Below are 19,553 nucleotides of genomic sequence, written 5' to 3'. Positions count from 1 at the left end.
TCTTTCCCACTCATCTTCCTCCCCCTCTGCTCCTTCTCCTGCTCTCTCTCTCTCCCTCTCTCTCTAAAATAAATAAAATCTTTTCCAAAAATGAGAGATACTCAAGGGGCACCTGGGTGGCTCAGTTGGTTAAGTGTCTGCCATCAGCTCAGGTCATGATCCAGGGTCCTGGGATGGAGCCCCGCCTCAGGATCCCTGCTCTTTCCCACTCATCTTCCTCCCCCTCTGCTCCTTCTCCTGCTCTCTCTCTCTCCCTCTCTCTCTAAAATAAATAAAATCTTTTCCAAAAATGAGAGATACTCAAGGGGCACCTGGGTGGCTCAGTTGGTTAAGTGTCTGCCATCAGCTCAGGTCATGATCCAGGGTCCTGGGATGGAGCCCCGCCTCAGGATCCCTGCTCAGCAGGAAGCCTGCTTCTCCCTCTCCCACTCCACCTGCTTGTGTTCCCCCTCTCTCTGTCAATCAAATAAATATAAAAATCTTTTAAAAAATCAAAATACTCAAAAAAGGAGAGATCATTCATATACATTCTCTAACATGATTTCTCAATAGTTGGCTTAAAAATAATAACAAAATGAATGAAGGTGACAAAAAACAAATTCCCAATCTAACAACTGTATAAAAAGGAGCCAGAGGATTATTGCAGATATTTGTGTAACAAAGAATTAAAAGGGGAATTTACAAAAATAAAATAAAAATAAAATTATTTAACTTATGTAGACTCAAATGTAGCTGTAGAGCTGGATCTTGATTGCCACATTTCAACAATAAACAGATAAATAAGTAAAATAAGTAAATTTCTTTATTGGAATAACAACAATTAACCTCACATAGATTTTATATTTCACTAAATTGACTTAATCATCATGTAAGTCTATAATCTCCTAGAAAATATACAGTAGATCAACTGTGGTATGGAGAAAAAGTTAAAAAGGGAAGGTTCTTTTTTTTTTTAACATCTTAACTTTATTTTTTTTCAGTGCTCCAAGATAAAAAGGGAAGTTTCTTCAAGCTATATAATTATTTTTCCAAAACAAAGATAATAAATGTTAAACATGAATCAGAGTAAGAAGCACATAATGTGCATAGATCCTCCATTTCCACCTATCTGATAACTTTTTCTGGGCAATCTGGACAGCAGACACAAGCGGAGAGCTATTCCTCACTCGCCAGGAAGGAGATATGCCTGGCTTAAGAAAAACTTCCCTTCTTCAAAGGAAGAGAGACAATGTCCTCCAACACTAGAAGAAAGGAAGTATCTCCTCCCTAAAACAAAATGGAACAAGTGGAGCTTTCCCACACCCATATTCATAAATCTGCACACACTTAAATATATAATAAATCTAATATGTAACTTCTATCTTTTAAGAAGTAATATAATTAATGTTATAGACATGAGATTTGAGAGAGGTTTTAAATCAGGAAAACCTAGCTTATTAAAAAAATGAAAATAAATATAAAGAAATATGAATGATCTTAAAAAGATTAGCTATCTCTATACTTAATCTTAAACCACTTGTCCCATTAAGGAATAGAAGTAAACAAAGGAAAGCATATTTATAAGCTTGGTGCTGCAGAGAAATGGAAGAAAGTCATATTCTGAAAGTAATATAGATAGCCCAAGGTGGGAGGAATAGAAAAATGAAATGCAATGAAATGAAACGAAATGAAATGAAATGAAAAAATTAAAAAAAAAAAAATAGGGATGCCTGGATGGCTGAGTCCATAAAGAAGCATCCAACTCTTGATCTCAGCCCGGGTCTCGATCTCAGGGTTGTGGGCTCAAGTCCCATGCTGGGCTCCACACTGGGCATAGAGCCTACTTAAAAATATATGTATTAATTTTTTTAAAAAGACAAAAGAAATGAGGAGGATGACAGAAAAGAAATAAAGGAAGACAAATGTAATAAAGGCAGGAAAGAGGGAAACAAAGGAGGAGGATGAGCTGCAGAGGCAGTGTCTGCTCTGAGTGAAGAGGAAGGTGTGAGCAAATGCTACCAGCATGTGAGAAAGAATAAGGAACAACCTGGCTGGAGAGTGGCTGGAAACGAATGTTGAGGAATACAAGGAGCTATCTGGGTTAACAGCAACACCAGTGATCTGTATATAAATAGACACAGATATAAGTGGATATACAGACATAAATTGATAGATGTATCAATTTATAGTTTGTAAAGTTCTCTCACTATTTCATTTGATTCTCACCACAATGAGTTTAAGTATTTTTGTTATGTCTTTTATACAAGTAAGATAAGGTATCCACAATTTAGAAGATTAAGAGAGTTGCCTAAGGTAGGTTGGTGTCTGTCTATTCACCCCCACTCCCACACACACAGTAAGTAAATGGGACAACCAAGACTTGAACCTAAGTCTCCAAATGTTTAACTATGTTTACCAATACTCACCCAAGCACTTAACAAAAAAACCAATTAATTCCTCCCTTTTCCTCATCCTCCCTACATTTAATCCATTAGAAAATCCTTAAGACCCACCACAATTTGCAGAAATGATCATTCCTTTTTTTTTTTTTTCCAAGAATTATTTCTTTATTTTAGAGGGAGGGTAAGATGGGCAGAGGGAGAGTCTTGCAAGCAGACTCCCCGCTGAGCACAGTGCCTGATCTGGGACTTGATCCCATAAACCTGAGATCACAACCTTAGCCAAAACCAAAAGTCAGATGCTCAACTGACTGCATCACCCAAGTGTCCCAAAAATGGTCACTTCTTATGTCCTCCAGCCATGGTCAACCTCTGCCCCACAGGCTTTTGGCATATTCTTCTTCTTCTTTTTTTTTTTTTTCTGGAAAACTCTTCCCCTGTACCTCTTTACTCCTCCTCCCTCACACAAACATCCCCCATCCTGCCACTCAACATAATTAACTACTGCTCATCATCTCAATCATGGCTTTCTCAGAAAGACTTCATTATTACATGCTTTCTTAAAATCATGAACCCATGTTCCATAGTATGCCATCAGTGTTATACCTCGACGGGGTTTTTTGCATGTGATTATTTGATTAGTATTTATGCTACCACTAGACAGTAAGTTCCATGCGTACGGGTGCCACGTTATCTTTTTTTTTTCTTCTTTCACTTTTTTATTTATTTATCAACTGATGGCCAACTACATCTCTAATACCCAGCACAGTGCCTGCCTTGCACACAAGTTTTACAAATGTCTCCTGAATAAGGAAGAGTGCCTCCATTGGGTTTATATTCTAGAGGCGGATCATACAAGGCTCATACAAGATCATACAAGGCCATGATGATACAAAATCATGCAAGATCACACACAGCCCTGGTAAGGAGTTTGGAATTTTAGCAGAGTACCATGGTAAGTAACGAAAGAACTTTGGAGGTGAGGGGGATATGATCTAAAATTTTTAAAATTTTACTCCTTCCGTTGTACAAAGAATACACAAACACAGGAAAGAGGGGAAGAAAGGTATACTTGTTAGAAGCAACTGCAATTGTCCAGAAGAATCATCATCACAGCCTGTCAGGGGCAAATATGCAAGTAGTAGAGCTAGAAAGATGGAACAGACTGGGCACGTAATGGTGATAAAATGGCGAGACCTTGAAAATGTTGAAAACGAACTGCACATGGGAATGAGCAAGAAGAAAATAGGAAAACTTAGTTTTAGGTTTGAGGTACTAAAAAGACAAACAATAAAACTTCAACTTTGAGTATAGAATAAAAAGAAGACTGAGCTCTTTTGAAAGAGTCATCAAAAGAAAGATTCTAAAGGGGCTCCTGAGTGGCTCAGTCAGTTAAGCATCTGATTCTTGATCTCAGCTCAAGTCATGATCTCAGGGTCATGAGTTCTAACCCTTTGTTAGGCTCCACACTAGGTGTGGAGCGGAAGGAAGGAAGGAAGGTCAGTTGGATCTAAGAAATGGAAATTTGGGGGACGCCAGGGTGGCTCAGTTGGTGAGGCATCTGCCTTCGGCTCAGGTCATGATCTCAGGGTCCTAGGACTGAGTCCCACATCGGGCTCCCTGCTTTCCCTCTGCCTGCTGCTCTCTCACACTCTCTCTCTCTCTGACAAATAAAAAAATAAAATCTTTAAGAAAATGCATATTTTGAAATATATGATCTTATATGATCTTCTAGGAATCTAACGTAAAGGAGATTTCAAAGATAAAAATTGCAGTTGCTCTCCACAAAATTAAGGTTAGCCACTGGATTTTTTAATCATCCTAACATGTTCATATTCAAGAATCTATTTTTGAATTTTGAATTTGTCCAAACACTAGACATCTAAATGATAAGACTTTGTTATAATGGGATGTTTCACATCTCTTTTCAGTGTGCTTCCCATTTATTTTTCCTTAGGATTCCTCTAAATATATTTTAGAGTCACTAAATCTTGAAATCAATGAAAAAACTGTTAGCCAAATCTCAGTGCCACATCTAACTTCGTAAGTCCTCAAAAAACTATCAAGAAGTATGGGATAACCACTTTCCATGTCAATGGCAAGCTATATTTTTGCCTTACAATGGCAATTAATGGTTCACTCAATCAAAGTTGGAAAAAAATATGAAAATTCAAACAAACCTATTTATTTCCTATCGGACTGTATTAAAATCATGTTTAACAACCAATGGATTGGGGGAGGGAGCTGGAGATCCACACTGCAGTGAAGTACTGATGGAGATAAATGAAGAACTCTACAGAATTACAAGTATTTACTTATATAAAGTTAAATTGTTTTCAAGCCAGAAATAGACAAGAAATAAAGAGTTGCGAAATAACAAGGCGCTGCAAACCTTGTTCACCAGTTAATATTCTGCTACAAAAAAAGTTTTTTCCCTTCTAGAAGTGGAAATTATTGAAGGTCCTATAAAGCAGAAATTATCAAAACGCAGCACTATGTTTTCAACAGGCTTCCCACTTTAAATCACCAAATAAGTAAAATGTACTCCACACTTTCCAAGCTGTGTGGCCTCTGAGGATCCCTTACTCATTATCATAAAACCTCACCCTGAAGGAAGATTTTCTGCTTAAGACTTGCTAATTGTCAGCAAATCACAGAGGCTTTCCCAGACACACCATTTTTTTTTTCTCCTTTCCAAAAAAATCCCCCAAACCTTCTTCCTGTTACTTTCCTCATGGATAAAGGATATGGTATCATAACCAAAAGATTAAGAGGAAGCTTTCACCACAGAGGCCCACGTATTACCACATGGTTTGACTGTGTAGACTTCTTCCTACAGGCTAACCTCACTTGGCTTCCTTGTGCCAGAGAACTCTAAGATGGACAAATTTCAAACCAGAAAAAGGTATCTGGTTTCAAAGCAAATAGGCATGTTAGTGTGTTATCTTACTGTGGTACATGGTTTTACTACTCTTGTATTGTGGAAAGGACACGAGAATGGTTAAGATTAATAGCAAATTAATGAAAACCAGTCCTAAGTATTCTGGAGTGGTACTACCTTAATCAGAATGGGGAACAAAGATTTGTTTCAAAATGTCTGCAGGGCTTTAAAACAAAATTTTTATGAAAAGAAAAGTATGTTTTCAGTCACATCTGCGAAATTATCTAATAAGTTAAATTTGAATATTTTAAGAATATTTATTATTGCGATGTCACTGCCTTGGTTTAAAATCTCATAAAACTTCAAGGCTCTGGCCTGAAATTATTGCAATTCTGGATCATCATATAATCATTATCACACTCACTTAAACTCTAAAATACTGAAATTTATTTCCTAAAAACAAGTGTAGTCTCTCCATTAAATCTCAATTTAAATATCTTGGATTTCCACAGTTTGGTGCTTTATTTTCATCGCCCATAAAAGAACATTATATTGTTTTAATAAAAGCAAAATATATATATTTTAGCATAAATACTAAAGGAACCTATATTATACTGCAAATTCTAAGAAAACTATATTTACGTCTCTTCAAACAATACCTAAAATCTTTTTGTGAGTGTGTGTTTTGTTGCCTTTTCTTTAAGGGTGCCCGTTTCCAGTACAACAAGAAAGTTTAGTGGCTATGGAAAATCTATAATTATAATCTTATACCATCTCTAATTTGATTTAGATAAAAAATTCTAAAAACCTCTCTGAATAAAAAAATTATTTTAAATTATACAGTAACCTTATTTTAAATAATTTACATGTGTATTCAAGTTTGTACGCACAAAAATATCAAGTTATTGAAAGGGAGACAACATGTTTTTTTCTAAAATTCCTGGACTGGGAATCAGAAGCCCCAGATCCAGTTCCTGCTTTCTCTGGGTATTAGATCGATGATTTGGGAGAGCCGCTCAACTCCCTGCATCCTAGTTATATCATCTGGGAAAACAGAAACCGCACTTATAGTGTCCTGAGGGCTGCTTTAGGAGGCTAGCACTTACGGGCCACAGCCCGTGGGTCCTCAGCTCCCTCATAAGTCACATAATGGCGATTATAAATATATCTACCTTATAAGACTGCTGCCATGAATAAATGTGACCATTTAGTTAAAGGGCTGAAGACCATGCTGGGGACATAGTAAAAACCCGGTAACTATCACTATTTGTGCTGTTGTCCTTATGTGAGATAAATGCTGCAAATTCCGAAAGGAAAACACCCAGTCAGGCTAGAAAGCCCGGCTGGGCGGGAGCAGAATGCATGGCCAGTATTCTGGGGTGCAATGCCTCCAGCCCACAGCACTTAGTGGGGGAGTCCCTGATTAAGTACCTAGCGCATTACTATGGCAGCAGGTTCTCCATTCAGATGAGTCAAGTCTAAAAGCAAGACTGCGCCTACCCAACTGTCAAATCCCCGTAAGACTTTTTCTCATCAGAGGGGGCTTTCTGCCGAAGCTTTGAAGACACAAACTTGAGGTCTCTCTCTCTAGATTAAAAAGAAATCTGAACACAGTAATGTTTAACTTCACTGATTTAGTTCTTTATGAGGCCAGGAAAAAAAAAAATGTCACGATCTATTAAAAACACCCAAACCTCTGGGAGCTAGGCTGGATGTTGGAATCCTTTCAACCATGGAAGAAGTGATTCAGGACACAGAGCCGTGCTAGGAGGCTTCTAATGAAACCCAGCTCACATTCATCATGGGCTGGATCCTGGAATGGCTTTTGCTTTGTCCCATATGGTAGTTTAAATACATTTCAAACTATTGTTGGTTTATATAGTACATGACAGAAGATAATTTATACACAATGTCCCAACTGTATATTTGTTTTGGTTATAACACTTACTGTGTATGCAATAAATGCCCCACTACAAAAATAATAAAAAATGCTTTTCTTCCACATAAATCATCCCTTGCTTTGTTGCAGTGAAAGTGTGGATTAAATACATGTGATGCTTTTTTCTTTTTTAACTTCCTACTGAGGATCTTTGTCCAGTTCAGCTCTTCTATGATTTAAATTTATGTATGTTATAAATAAGGCATATTTTGTCCCTTATATTCGATTCACAAAAATAACTACTTAAACATGGTGACAGTATCAGTTTTTAAAATGTTAAATATTATAAACTAACAGGCAAAAAAACGAGAGATGCTGAACATGCCAATTTTCAGCATAACTAAACATACAACAAAGCGGAAAGAAAGGAACCTGGATTTCAAATTAAAGATTCCGTTTGTAATAAATGTCCGCAACGAAACAAATTTGCTCAGAAGTTTTGAGAGTATAAAAGAAGTATTCGTTTTTCCCCTGGGAGAATATACTTTTCACCTGGAGCATCAGCTAATCAAGTTAAAATGGTGTAGGGCACTGGAAGACGGAGGCACCCATGACAAGACGGTCCCGCCCAGCAACTGGCTGTAGCAAGTCATTCCACAATCAGAAGCCACTTTCTTTACATGTAAGATGAGGACCTCTGTCTCTGGGTCTCTTCTAATGCCATACGCCTATGGCTATGCCTTCTGGTGCTCTACTCCACAGGAACAATCTGTTCTACCCCATCTGGAGCCCATCTGTCCAGTCCTAATCTAAACTCCGTCCCTTACCTAGGCAAGTGTCTTCACCAAGGCATTTAACCTCTCCTTGGCCTAGTCTCCTTGCTTTTGTAATTTGTGATAACAGTCATGCAATATTCGTACACTGCCTTACCTGGCATATGAAAGGACCTAAAAACACGGAATTTTACATCATTACAACCATCAGGCCAAGGGTTTCTGTTTGTTTCCAGTGTTTACTGAGATTATATTAGACACACCACCTATAAGAATAAATACACACACACACTCACACACACATAATAACATTTAGTAAGCACATAATCATCATTAAGAGTTATGAATAATGGCAAAAATAGGGACTCCTATTTTTATATATATATTTTATATAAATATATTAAATAGATATATTTATATATAAATATATATATATATTTTATATAAGAGGTCCTCCCTCTTTTTATTGATGTACATATTTTAGTCTTCTGTATAACCTACTTGAAAAACTGAATAGATATGAGGCAATCTAACCTAGTTCAAAAAGATAGACCTGGTTTGCAAACCAAAGTCTGCCACTTACCAGTACTCTGGTCTTGAATAGGATGCTCAGCTTCCTCAACAGTCTAACAGAAGCACAGATTCTGCAGTAACAACAGCTGCTGTGTTAGGTTACTGGGAAAATGAAGGCAGAAACACCTTGAATGAGCCCACACAACACCAGCTCACTGTGGGTGCTTCCCAGACCATAGTAGGTACCTTCTTGGTGTGCTTAGACCCTCTGCAAAAATCCCCCCATCCGCTGTTCACAGGTCAGGCTGCCATGTCTCAGCTGCTAATGGAGTACGTTTTCTCACTCAAAACTTCAAAAAAGGACATGTTCATTCTGCTCATCCACTCACGGAGGGCACGGTGCTCAGCACTGGAAAGTCAAAAACAACTACGCATTCAACCTCCTTTGCTGAACGTCATTACAAGTTTTAACAACCAACTAGTAGCTAGCATTCGTTGCTTGCTCACCCTGTGCCAGGCACTATTTGAAGTGAGTTATAAGTTGTTTATTGCTTATAAGGCCACTTCTCACCACCCCTTTCTTATCACACCGGCCGGCCGCCCGACTGGTCTTCCTTCTGACCTTGTTGTACTTGGTGTATTCTCAAAAATGGCAGCCAAAGTGTTCTTGTTAAAAGAGTCAGACACTATTTGGGTTTGGGGTAGTCAACCTACCTCAAACCCTCCAATGCTTCATCTCACTACAAGCCGTAACAAGGATCATCTCCTATTTACTCATCCTGCTCCAACTACAGTAACTCCTTACATTCCTTAAAAGTGTCAAGCATCGTCCATCTTGAGGCCCTGCATTTGCTCTTCCCTCTGCCAGGAATGCTTTTCCCCCAGATACCCTCACTGATTGGACCCCTATCTCTTTCAGGTCTTTACTAAACTGTCATCTTCTCAAAAAGGTCTTCCCTGACAATTTTATTTAAAACTGCAACCTTCTCCTTTCTCTGCTCCTAACCTGACCCCAGGATTCCCTATCCTCCTTCTACCATTTACCACACCATCTCTTTTACTTATACTATTTGTTGTCTATCTTCCCCTTTCCGCTGCATCCAGAATATAAACCTAGGGACAGGAATTTTTGTTTATCCATTTAGTGCTGTATTCCCAGTATCTAGAAAGTCCTGGAACACAGGAAGGGTTAAATTAATTGTTGAATTAATGAGCAAACCCTAAAAAATAGATCAATTATATCCCGACTTTACAGGTGAGAAAAATGGAGAGGGTATCTGAACTCTGGTAAGATGCAGAAGCAGGATTAAAACTCACACCCTAGAACGTACCTTGAACACTATGCTATTCTCCCTCTCAAGATAAAGTTCATGGCCCCCTACCGTGATGTACACAACCCTCCATAATCTGGCTTGGCCTAGTTCTCCAGACCCAGCTCCCAGCCCACTCACAGCACAGAGCTGCTCGTGGTGCCCAGGGCAGGCCACAATGTGTCACCCACCTCCGCCTTTGCAACAGTTAGCTCTTCAGCCTAAATGTTCTTCCTTTCTTCTTCCTGCTCTTTCCCTAGCTTGCCTACACTCACATCTCAGGATCTAGCTGGGAATTAAAGAGAAGGAAAGGATGTCTATCTTCCACCGGGAGATTCTTGAGTAGAGTGCCCCTCTCTGGACTACCACAGAACCCGGCACATGTTCCCTGAGGGGCTCGTCCCACATTTTTTAAAATAATATTGGGGCATCTGGGGAGCTCAGTGGGTTAAGCCTCTGCCTTCAGCTCAGGTCATGATCCCAGGGTCCTGGGATCAAGCCCCACATCGGGAACTCTGCTCGGCAGGGAGCCTGTTTCCCGCTCTCTCTGCCTGCCTCTCTGCCCACTTGTGATCTCTGTCTCTCTCTGTAAAATAAATAAATAAATCTTTTAAAATATATATATATTAATGTGTACCTTCCCCACTAGAAAATTAACTAATTAACCAGCTAATTGATTAATGAATCCATAGAATCTTAAGTAAGACATAACACAGGATTAATGCTCAATTATGTCTGAACTGAACGGTGGCCACAGAAACTCACTAGGAAGTTGATGTGTTCAAGGTGGGAGGGATATCACTGCTACCAACAATATCATGTATACCATCCTTGTTCCTGCAAGGAGAATATGTATTTATTCATTCATTCAGCCAACACATTTACCTGAGCCTTCTATATGAGCTATTGTGTTAGGACTCCATGGACCCCATGAAGATGAAGGAGAGAAGTCTTCCCTACCTAAGCCCTGCACCCTCTCCACCCCACCTCTAACTAGGATATAATGATCTCGTACTTAATTTAGTGTCACATAAATTTCACATGAGTGATATGAACAAAATACTACCAGAGTTGTGACACATGAGAGATCACTTCAGGATGCAGTGATAAGGAAAGACAACATGAAGGAAGTCATATTTAGTTGAACCTAAAAGAATGAGTTGTATCATAACATTTTTATTTTATATTAAATGAAAAGAATACTCCTCCTAAGCCAGATCTTAAAAGTGAATAAAGTGAAATATCGTCTTTTCTATCCAATTATAGAGACTCAAATAATTTACCATTTTTTTTTTTAAGATTTTATTTATTTATTTGACAGACAGAGATCACAAGTAGGCAGAGAGGCAGGCAGAGAGAGAGGGAGGAAGCAGGATCCCCACCGAGCAGAGAGCCCGATGTGGGGCTCGATCCCAGGACCCTGAGACCATGACCTGAGCCAAAGGCAGAGGCTTTAACCCACTGAGCCACCCAGGCACCCCAATAATTTACCATTTCTAAGCAAAAATTTGATCATAGCTTGGTAAACACTCAAAATTTCTATAACTGACCCCAGGAATGGGGAAAGGCAGAAAGGATAGAAAGAAAGGAGCCCAGCCACAGTTACCATCTTGGAAGCAGTAGAAAGGGAGCCTATAAACATTGGCCTCTCCAGTCATATAACACTGGCTGGAAAACACTGATCTAGCTTTGGCACCCACCTCCAACTTGGACTTTTGATGGAAATGGACCATCTCTGTTTAAGTGAGTATCTGAAATAATTAAACTCAACAAGCCATCATCAAATTGCATAATGCATCAACAAGCATAAAGAAGTGCTTCACTGGCTCCAAACAAAGAAGCATACAAAAAAAAAATTAATATATCTAGTTCTACCAAATAAAAAACTGATCTATGTTGCTAAGAAAAAAAAAAACACTGAAAAAACACTGAATGCCAATATGCTTACACTAAGCACGTACTAGGACCAAATGCAACAAGCCTGCATCTTGTAACAGAATTAAGAATCTAAAGCAAACACATAAGCAAACAAAACTATAGAGCGGCAGTCTGCAAACTATGTCTTGTGGGCCCAATCTGTCCTGCCTCTTGTTTTTGTAAAATAAAGATTTTGGGGGGGCGCCTGGGTGGCTCACTAGGTTAGGTGTCTGCCTCCAGTTCAGGTCATGATCCCAGGGTCCTGGGATCGAGTCCCACATCGAGTCTCACATTGAGCCCTGCATCAGGCTCCCTGCTCAGCAGGGAGTCTTCTTCTCTCTCTGCCCCTCCTCCTGCTTGTGTGCACACTATCTTAAAAAATAATAATAATAAAGCTTTGTTGGAACACAGCCATATTCATTCATTTACATATTGGTTAGGACTGCTTCCACCCCATACCAGCACAGTGAATTTAGCTGCAACATAGAATGTCTGGCCCACAAAGCCAGAAATATTTACTAACCACCCCCTTCTAGAAAGAGTCTGCAGATCCCTGGATCAAGATAATAATGTAAATCTTTTATCTGTGACTGGTATCGCTGACACAATACTTGACTATAGAAGACTTTTAATTCTACAAACTGTCATAAAGCTTTTGATTTGGTAAGTATAAACTTATTATCATCATATGGTGATAGTGTGGTCATCTGTTCAGAAAGATTTAAGATCTTGGTTTTTAAAATCTATAGCTACTTGGAATTTACTATAAACAAATAAATAGCAAGTTGCTGTGTAAAGGTATGCATTTGTGTGTACTGTGCATATATGTTCTTAAAAGTTTCGACTTCATTGCGGCAGCTAACAGCAAGGCTAAAACAAGCACACTGACCATTTTTAATGAACAATTTGTTTCTAGAATGTCAAGGTTTTTGGTTGAATAAAGTCCAAATTCATTCAGTTGTGAAACAATTATTTAATGAGTAAACTGTAAAATATGTTACAAATTTTGGTGCATGAGAATATGTGGTCTTGACTCCAAAAACCAACTCAATGCACTATAACTCTAGAATTAAACTAAAATCTCAGGAGCTCAGATATTTTTATTTCTGCCCTGTTCCCAGAAGGACAAACTCCTTCACCAGTCATCCAAACTCTTCCAAACTTTGGCCTCTAAGTCATTTGCAAAACCACCATTCTGCACATGTCTTCAGTTTCCAGAATACCTTCCTCCCCTCCTATGCCAGCTAAGTCGTAGTATTTCTCCTCCAAGAAGTTAACCTGATGCCTCCCTTGTCTTCCTACATAGCTGATTTGGTCATGTTCTTCTGTATTCCCACAGTTCCTTACACTCAGAGGTCCATGAGTATACACAGGGTTGCAACCCAGTGGATTGCGTGCTCCTTCAGAGCAACAGATGTGTCCTGATCATCTGTCTGGAAGTCCAGCCATTTCCTCACCTGATGTGCAAACTGGCCAAAAATCTGTTGCACAAATGGATGTATCAATAATAACCAACACAGTAAGTCAAGTAGAACACAGTGCATAGCAACTTGATTTCTGAAAGCAGGTCCAGATCCCAGCTCCACCACTTACTGGCTTTTAGGTTGTTAAACACCTCCAAGTTCAGTTTCCTTCATCCATACAACAGAGATAAAAACAGCATCTACTTTATATGGTTGTATTAAGGTTAAATTTATATGGCTGTATTAAGGTTAAATAAAAGAATGCAAACAGAATATTTAACATAGGGCCTGCTATGCAGTAAGATAGCTATTATTATCTTAAGTACAACTATTTTCATTCCCCTCATATTAGGATATTGCCCTTTTTAACCAAATTAAAGAACAAAAAGCACACTGAAGGCATCTAGGAATCCACTAAAATCTTGATAATCATAAAAGTCATACTGGTGCACTAAGGGAAAACCTGGAAATTCAGAATGTACACAAAGGGAAAAACTCACCAGCCAAAGACAACGGTGGTTAACGTTTTCATCATATGTTATTAATACAATAGTATAATGTTTAAAAGATAAACATTAATTCATCATGTTTTCCTTAAGGAATTTCTCTCTGAAGAGTTCTTTAATGAACAGTTTACATATTTAAGGCTTCTTATCAAGATGGTTTAATAGAGTCTTAGGATTGTAATAATTGCACATGTTCCAGACCCCTCGATGGACCATAAACACAAACACACAATCCTATTCATCAGCAGCACCCACATGGTTATGCCAGCCAGGCTCATTACTGGCAAAAGTGTGCAAAATATGAAACATATGGTAAGAGAAGTTAAGACCCAGCAAGAGATGGCCTTCAGCAAGATGAAGTTTCTTAGAAATCTGCAAAAACTTTACTTTTAATTTTACAAGCACTGAAAAAAGTAACTGCACATCCAGAATACAAAAGGCAAACAGAGCAGTGTGGTCACAATCTGTTGTGTTCATTGGAAGTTTTAAAAGGCTATTTTGTGAGAATGTACTGATGACACTCCTCCACTCTGGCATTTCCACCAATTAAAGTGCGTCCAAAAATGAAGCAGCCAGTACAAGAATGTGTCACTCCTAAAAGAAACCAAGTTATGTTTTGTATAAGTATTCGTGATTAATACTGAGATCAACCAAATATTGGCCAGTAAAAGACACTACTTCCTAAAGATAATCAGGTACCTTCAGCCAACATGTTTGTACTCTCACGTTATTATCGTTACATTTATATTGAATAAGAGATGAGAAGAGAGCTGAGAATAAACTTAATATTATTATTCATCATCTAAATTTCTCTTTGCAATGCTGTTGTGAAGGATAACTATGTGTGAGCTTGATGTTAAGAGCACCATTTCAATAATAAAAATATCACTATGGGATTGGACTTGTGTCATCTGTGAGAGGTGGAATGAAAAATTTTTTGAAAAGTCAACACAAGAATAAGTAGGATTCTAATGCATATATTAATTTTAATGATCTTACAGAAATGGGTTAATGATTATTAGAATTTTTTGTTTGTATAATTGCATATATTACTGTACTTACGTGGTTTATTTTTAAAAATTTACTCCCTGAGGGTATCCCATAGGAATTCCCACCTTCAGTTTGGGATCTCTAATCTAAAAATCCCAAACTTGTTATTCTCTAGTCTTCCAGATGTTGCCGCTTGCCCTCCAACTCATGCTGATAACCCAGCAAGAGTCCTGCCCTACTCTCCCACTACATAGAAAGCACCGTTGAGAAACCTTGTTTATAGCTCTATGGCTTATCTCTCAAGTCATACAGGGCAGGGACTCTTGTCCTTATCCTAAGTGTCTACTGCAGAGGCTGGTGCCTGATCCCCAACAGGTACTCAATGAATGAAGGTAGTGATACATTTATTAGGTTGAATCACATGAAATTATCATTTTTGTAGGTCAAAAATTATCAAATAGCGGTAGTTCTATAAAGTCCAACATACTATTTTTTGCAAATGGTTAATTACCAAGTGCGTACTTGAAGGCCAAAACAGTTCTAAGTAATTTACATATATTAATTAACACACTTTCCACAAACACTTCCTATTGCAGGTACTTTTATTATTCCAATTTTGCAAATGTGCAATCTAAGAAAGACACAGTATAGTTAAATAAATCGCCCAAGGTCAAACAGCTAGTACATTTCACATGGGGATTATTAACCACTCTGCTATAGTTTCTGACATCTATTTTTTTTGAGCAAATAAACAGTATATGCTGAGAGTATCAGTATAAACTTAAGATATTAAAAATTAGATTTTCTAGTTGTTTCCACCGAAAGGTCCTAAACACAGTGACATTCCAGTAGCAATGAGCACATCTAGAACTCTGATCTTGTTTATAAATGCCTTTTCCCACCAAAAGAAGCAGAGGTCCCTGGGAAAACTGGCTGGTTCCAGATCTAGTTGAAGGGGTAATACTAAGCAAGCCTGGGATATCTTACTCTGAAAGTAAAGATGGACTCAAAACTTTAAGTGGGGTATGTCAAAAGGACATCGGAATTGGCTTGAGAGGTACCTACTTAACAAATTCAGGACAGCTGCAGTATCAAAAATAATGACTATAAAGTATTAAAACATGTTTAATCAGAAATAATCCACGAGACCACAATAAGAGAAAAAAGGCAGATAGGTCAGAGAAGAAAGCTCTTCTTAACAAAAAACTGGCAAATAATACATGTAGAAGAGATAACAGATCTTAAAAACCATTATTTTGTGGTCCTCAGGGTAACTGTTCATTCAGGCACAATCACTAGTGGAGGCAAAACCCCTGAATGAAATGCTGTTGGATCTTCATGTGGCCTGAAGATATCTGCCCCCCACAGCAGGTGAGCAGACACCTGGGTTGGGCTTGGCCTCAACCCCTCCTTTCTTTACAACTTGATGCGCCAGCAAGAACTTCTATGGACTAGATGTTTAGAGAAACGCTTTCTAGTAAGGCAGATATAAAAATGCTGTATTAAAAATTAAGTATCTTTTAAAGCATGGCTGAAATGGCAGGAAAGTAAGGGAATTCCTCAGACAATGACAATGAAGACTGGAAGATTTGGAAGGGTTAATGAGCACAGGCTGGGATTTGCTTTGGAGTCAGTCAATCCCCAGTGGACTCAAACATGAGTTTAAATGAGGCAAAGCTAGGAGTTCAAACAGAATGAGATATTAAAATCTGGGACATTCACATCAAGGTGGGATCCTTGAACGGCTGCCTCAGTGATGTAATAGGAAAAGCCTCATCTTGCAGAGGGCAATGATGGGGCCACAGGCCTATCCTGACCTTGACTTAGATGGGAAAAGTAGAGAAAACTTTCCTGAGAACTCCTAACCACAAGCTCACAATCACTCAATTTAAATTTAAGAATCAAAACTCATGCTACAGGGGTTGCCAAAAAGCCTAAATCAAAATTTAGTTTAAATTAGCCCCAGATGATAGAGCTTCTAGGCATCTGGCAAGAGCAAATTCTAATTCTGTGAAGGAACATATTTTAAATTCAGGTCCCACAGGATTCTCACAGATAAAGTTCAAACCAGCATGAGCTCAAAAACAGGAACACAAACACTAACCAAAAGAAAGCTTGTTGTAACTAGACTAGGAAAACTAAATAGACCTTAGGGCAAAAGGCATTTGATAAAGATATTAACATGCACTGACAAATGTTAATTTGCCAGAAAGAATTAGCAATTCTAAATATGTATGGACCCAGTAAAATAACTTAAACGTGCAAAGAGCCAAAATAGAATTGTAAGATAAACTGACAAATCCAGCATCACAATGAGAGATTTAAACACAACTATCTCAGTACTTAAGAGAGTCAATGACACACATACACACCCACTTGCAAAAAATTTGATAGGTTAATCAATAAAACCCAGTAATATGGAAGCTTCAAACAATGTAATTATGTCTACGTTAATGGACATTCATGGATATATATTAGATTACAAATGAAAAGAAGGAAAGCCAATCAACGTGCTGAGAATGGTTAGCCACCTAGGGGAGGAAAAAAACCTACCCTGTATAATGTAAACACTGGAGTCCATTTCCTTCCAAACTTTCCTCTTGAAGATTTTCTTATTTTAGTGCTTGGGTCACAAAACTTGCAGTCATCACTGACCCTCTCTTTTCTTCCCACCCCACAACCTATCCATTAGCTTATCTTATGGGCTTGATGCTTGAAATAGGTTTAGAATCCTACCACTTCTCATCACTTCCACAGTTACTACCTCAGTCCAAGCCACCATCATCTCCTGTCTGACTGACTGTAATACTCTCCTAACTGGTCCATCAGATCCTTTCCTGTTGTCCTGTGGTCTATTCTCCATCTAAAATATACATCATACCATGTCAAAGACATATGCTCAAATCTTTCCAATGCCTCCCCATCTTCCTCAGAGTAAAGCCAAAATCATGACCAAGGCCTACAGATTTCTGACCCCACACCACCTCTCTGATACCACATCTGATCTCCTCCCTGTACTCATTCTGCTTCAGGCACGATGGCCTCATTGTGTTCTACGATCATGCCAAGCAAGTGTCCATCTTCAGAGCACTGCACATGCTGTTCCCTCAGTCCGAGGGTGTTCTAGCATATTCCATGACTCATCCTTTCACTTCCATTGGACCTCTGCTCAGTTTTACAAAAAGAGACTTCTTTGATCATCAACCTATGGACAAATGTACACACACCACTTTTTCCATCACTTTTCCTCCTATTGCACATCCTTGCTCTTTTCCAATAGCATGCACCACCGTAGGACACATGTATTTATTTTGTTTCTTTCTTTGTAACAGTGCCTAGCACATAGTAAGTACTCAGTTAATCTTTGTTTAATCAGTCCATCAGTAAATAATAAATGCAATATAGCAGAATAAACAAAAACCTAGGTTCAGAGAGACTTGGATTTGGATCCCGTCTTTGCCACTTGCCATGTGAATCTGGGCAAAATCTTAACCTCACTAAGACTCCACTGTCCCATCTTTAAAAGGGGAATGTAGATACCTAAAATGAAGGTGCAACTTTTTCAAAGATAAAAATTGCATGTATATATAAATATTTAATGTGTATGAAAAATTAAATATCATATATGAAGCCCTGTGATTTATAATTAGTAAATGCTCAATAAGCAAACATTAATTTTGTATAACTTGGAAAAAATATTTTGATCACAAGTTTACCATGCACAGCATATTACAACTTGAAATATTAACTTTGACTTAACAATAAGGAAACAAACAAGTAGATTACAAAATAGGCCAAAAATCTCAACAGACACCTTACCAAAGAAGCAACACATATGACAAATAAGAATAGACCATCAGGGAAATGGAAATCAAAATGAGATGGCACTACACACTGCTAGAATGGCCAAAATCTTGCAACCCCAAAATCAAATCTCCTAACCCCAAATGCCTGGTGAGGATGTGGATCTGCTGTGGATCGACAGGAACTTCCTCACTCACCCTTAGTGAGAACGCAGAATGATGCAGCCACTTTGGAAGACAGGATGACAGTTTTGTAAAACTAAACATATTCTCAGCACACATTCCAGCAGTCATGCCCCTTGGTATTGACCCAAAGGAGCTGAAAACTTAGGTCCACACAGAAACTTGCACTTAGATGTTTACAGCAGCTTTATTCATAATCGCCAAACTTGGCGGTGACCAAGATGTCCTTTAGTAGGTGAATAGATAATTATACTGCATATAAGCAGATAATAAAATATTATTCATGGCTACAAAGAAATGAACTATCAAGCCATGAAAAAACATGAAGGAACCTTAAATGCAACTACTAAGTGAAAGAAACCAATCTGAAAAGCCTACATATTACGTGATTCCAGTCATAGGACGTTCTGGATAAATAAAAAGTATGGTAAAAAAATCAGTGGTTGCCTTGCCAGGAGCTGGGAGCAGGAGGAAGAAATGGACAAACAGGTAGGGCACAGAGGACTTCTAGGGCAGGGACAATACTCTGTATGATACTATGAAGCATACATGCCATTATACATTTGTTCAAAACTGCAGAATGTACCACCCCAAGAGTGAACCATAATGACTCCGAACTATGGATATGTCAATGTGGGTTCATCAGTGGAAGAAATGTATCCTCTGGGGAGGGACCGACCCTGTGATGGAAGGAGGTTATGGATAGGCCAGGGTAGACGGTATGTGGAAAATCACTGTACTTTCCCCTCAATTTTGCTGTGAACTTAACACTCAAAAAAATAAGTCTTAATAAGATAAAAATGTTAAAATATTAACTTTGAAACCATTAAAAACCCTTAAATATATATATAGAATTATACTTACTATCTGGTGGAGAATGAGAAATGTTTACTCACACTGTTTCAGAGTCTAGCTATATTACACAAGGGCCGAAAAAAATTTACTCTGGATATTCAA

Source organism: Enhydra lutris, unplaced genomic scaffold, assembly GCF_002288905.1.
Source record: "Enhydra lutris kenyoni isolate GAN:26980312 unplaced genomic scaffold, ASM228890v2 scaffoldscaffold17, whole genome shotgun sequence".
Classification (NCBI taxonomy): domain Eukaryota; kingdom Metazoa; phylum Chordata; class Mammalia; order Carnivora; family Mustelidae; genus Enhydra; species Enhydra lutris.
This window is presented reverse-complemented; position numbering follows the sequence as displayed.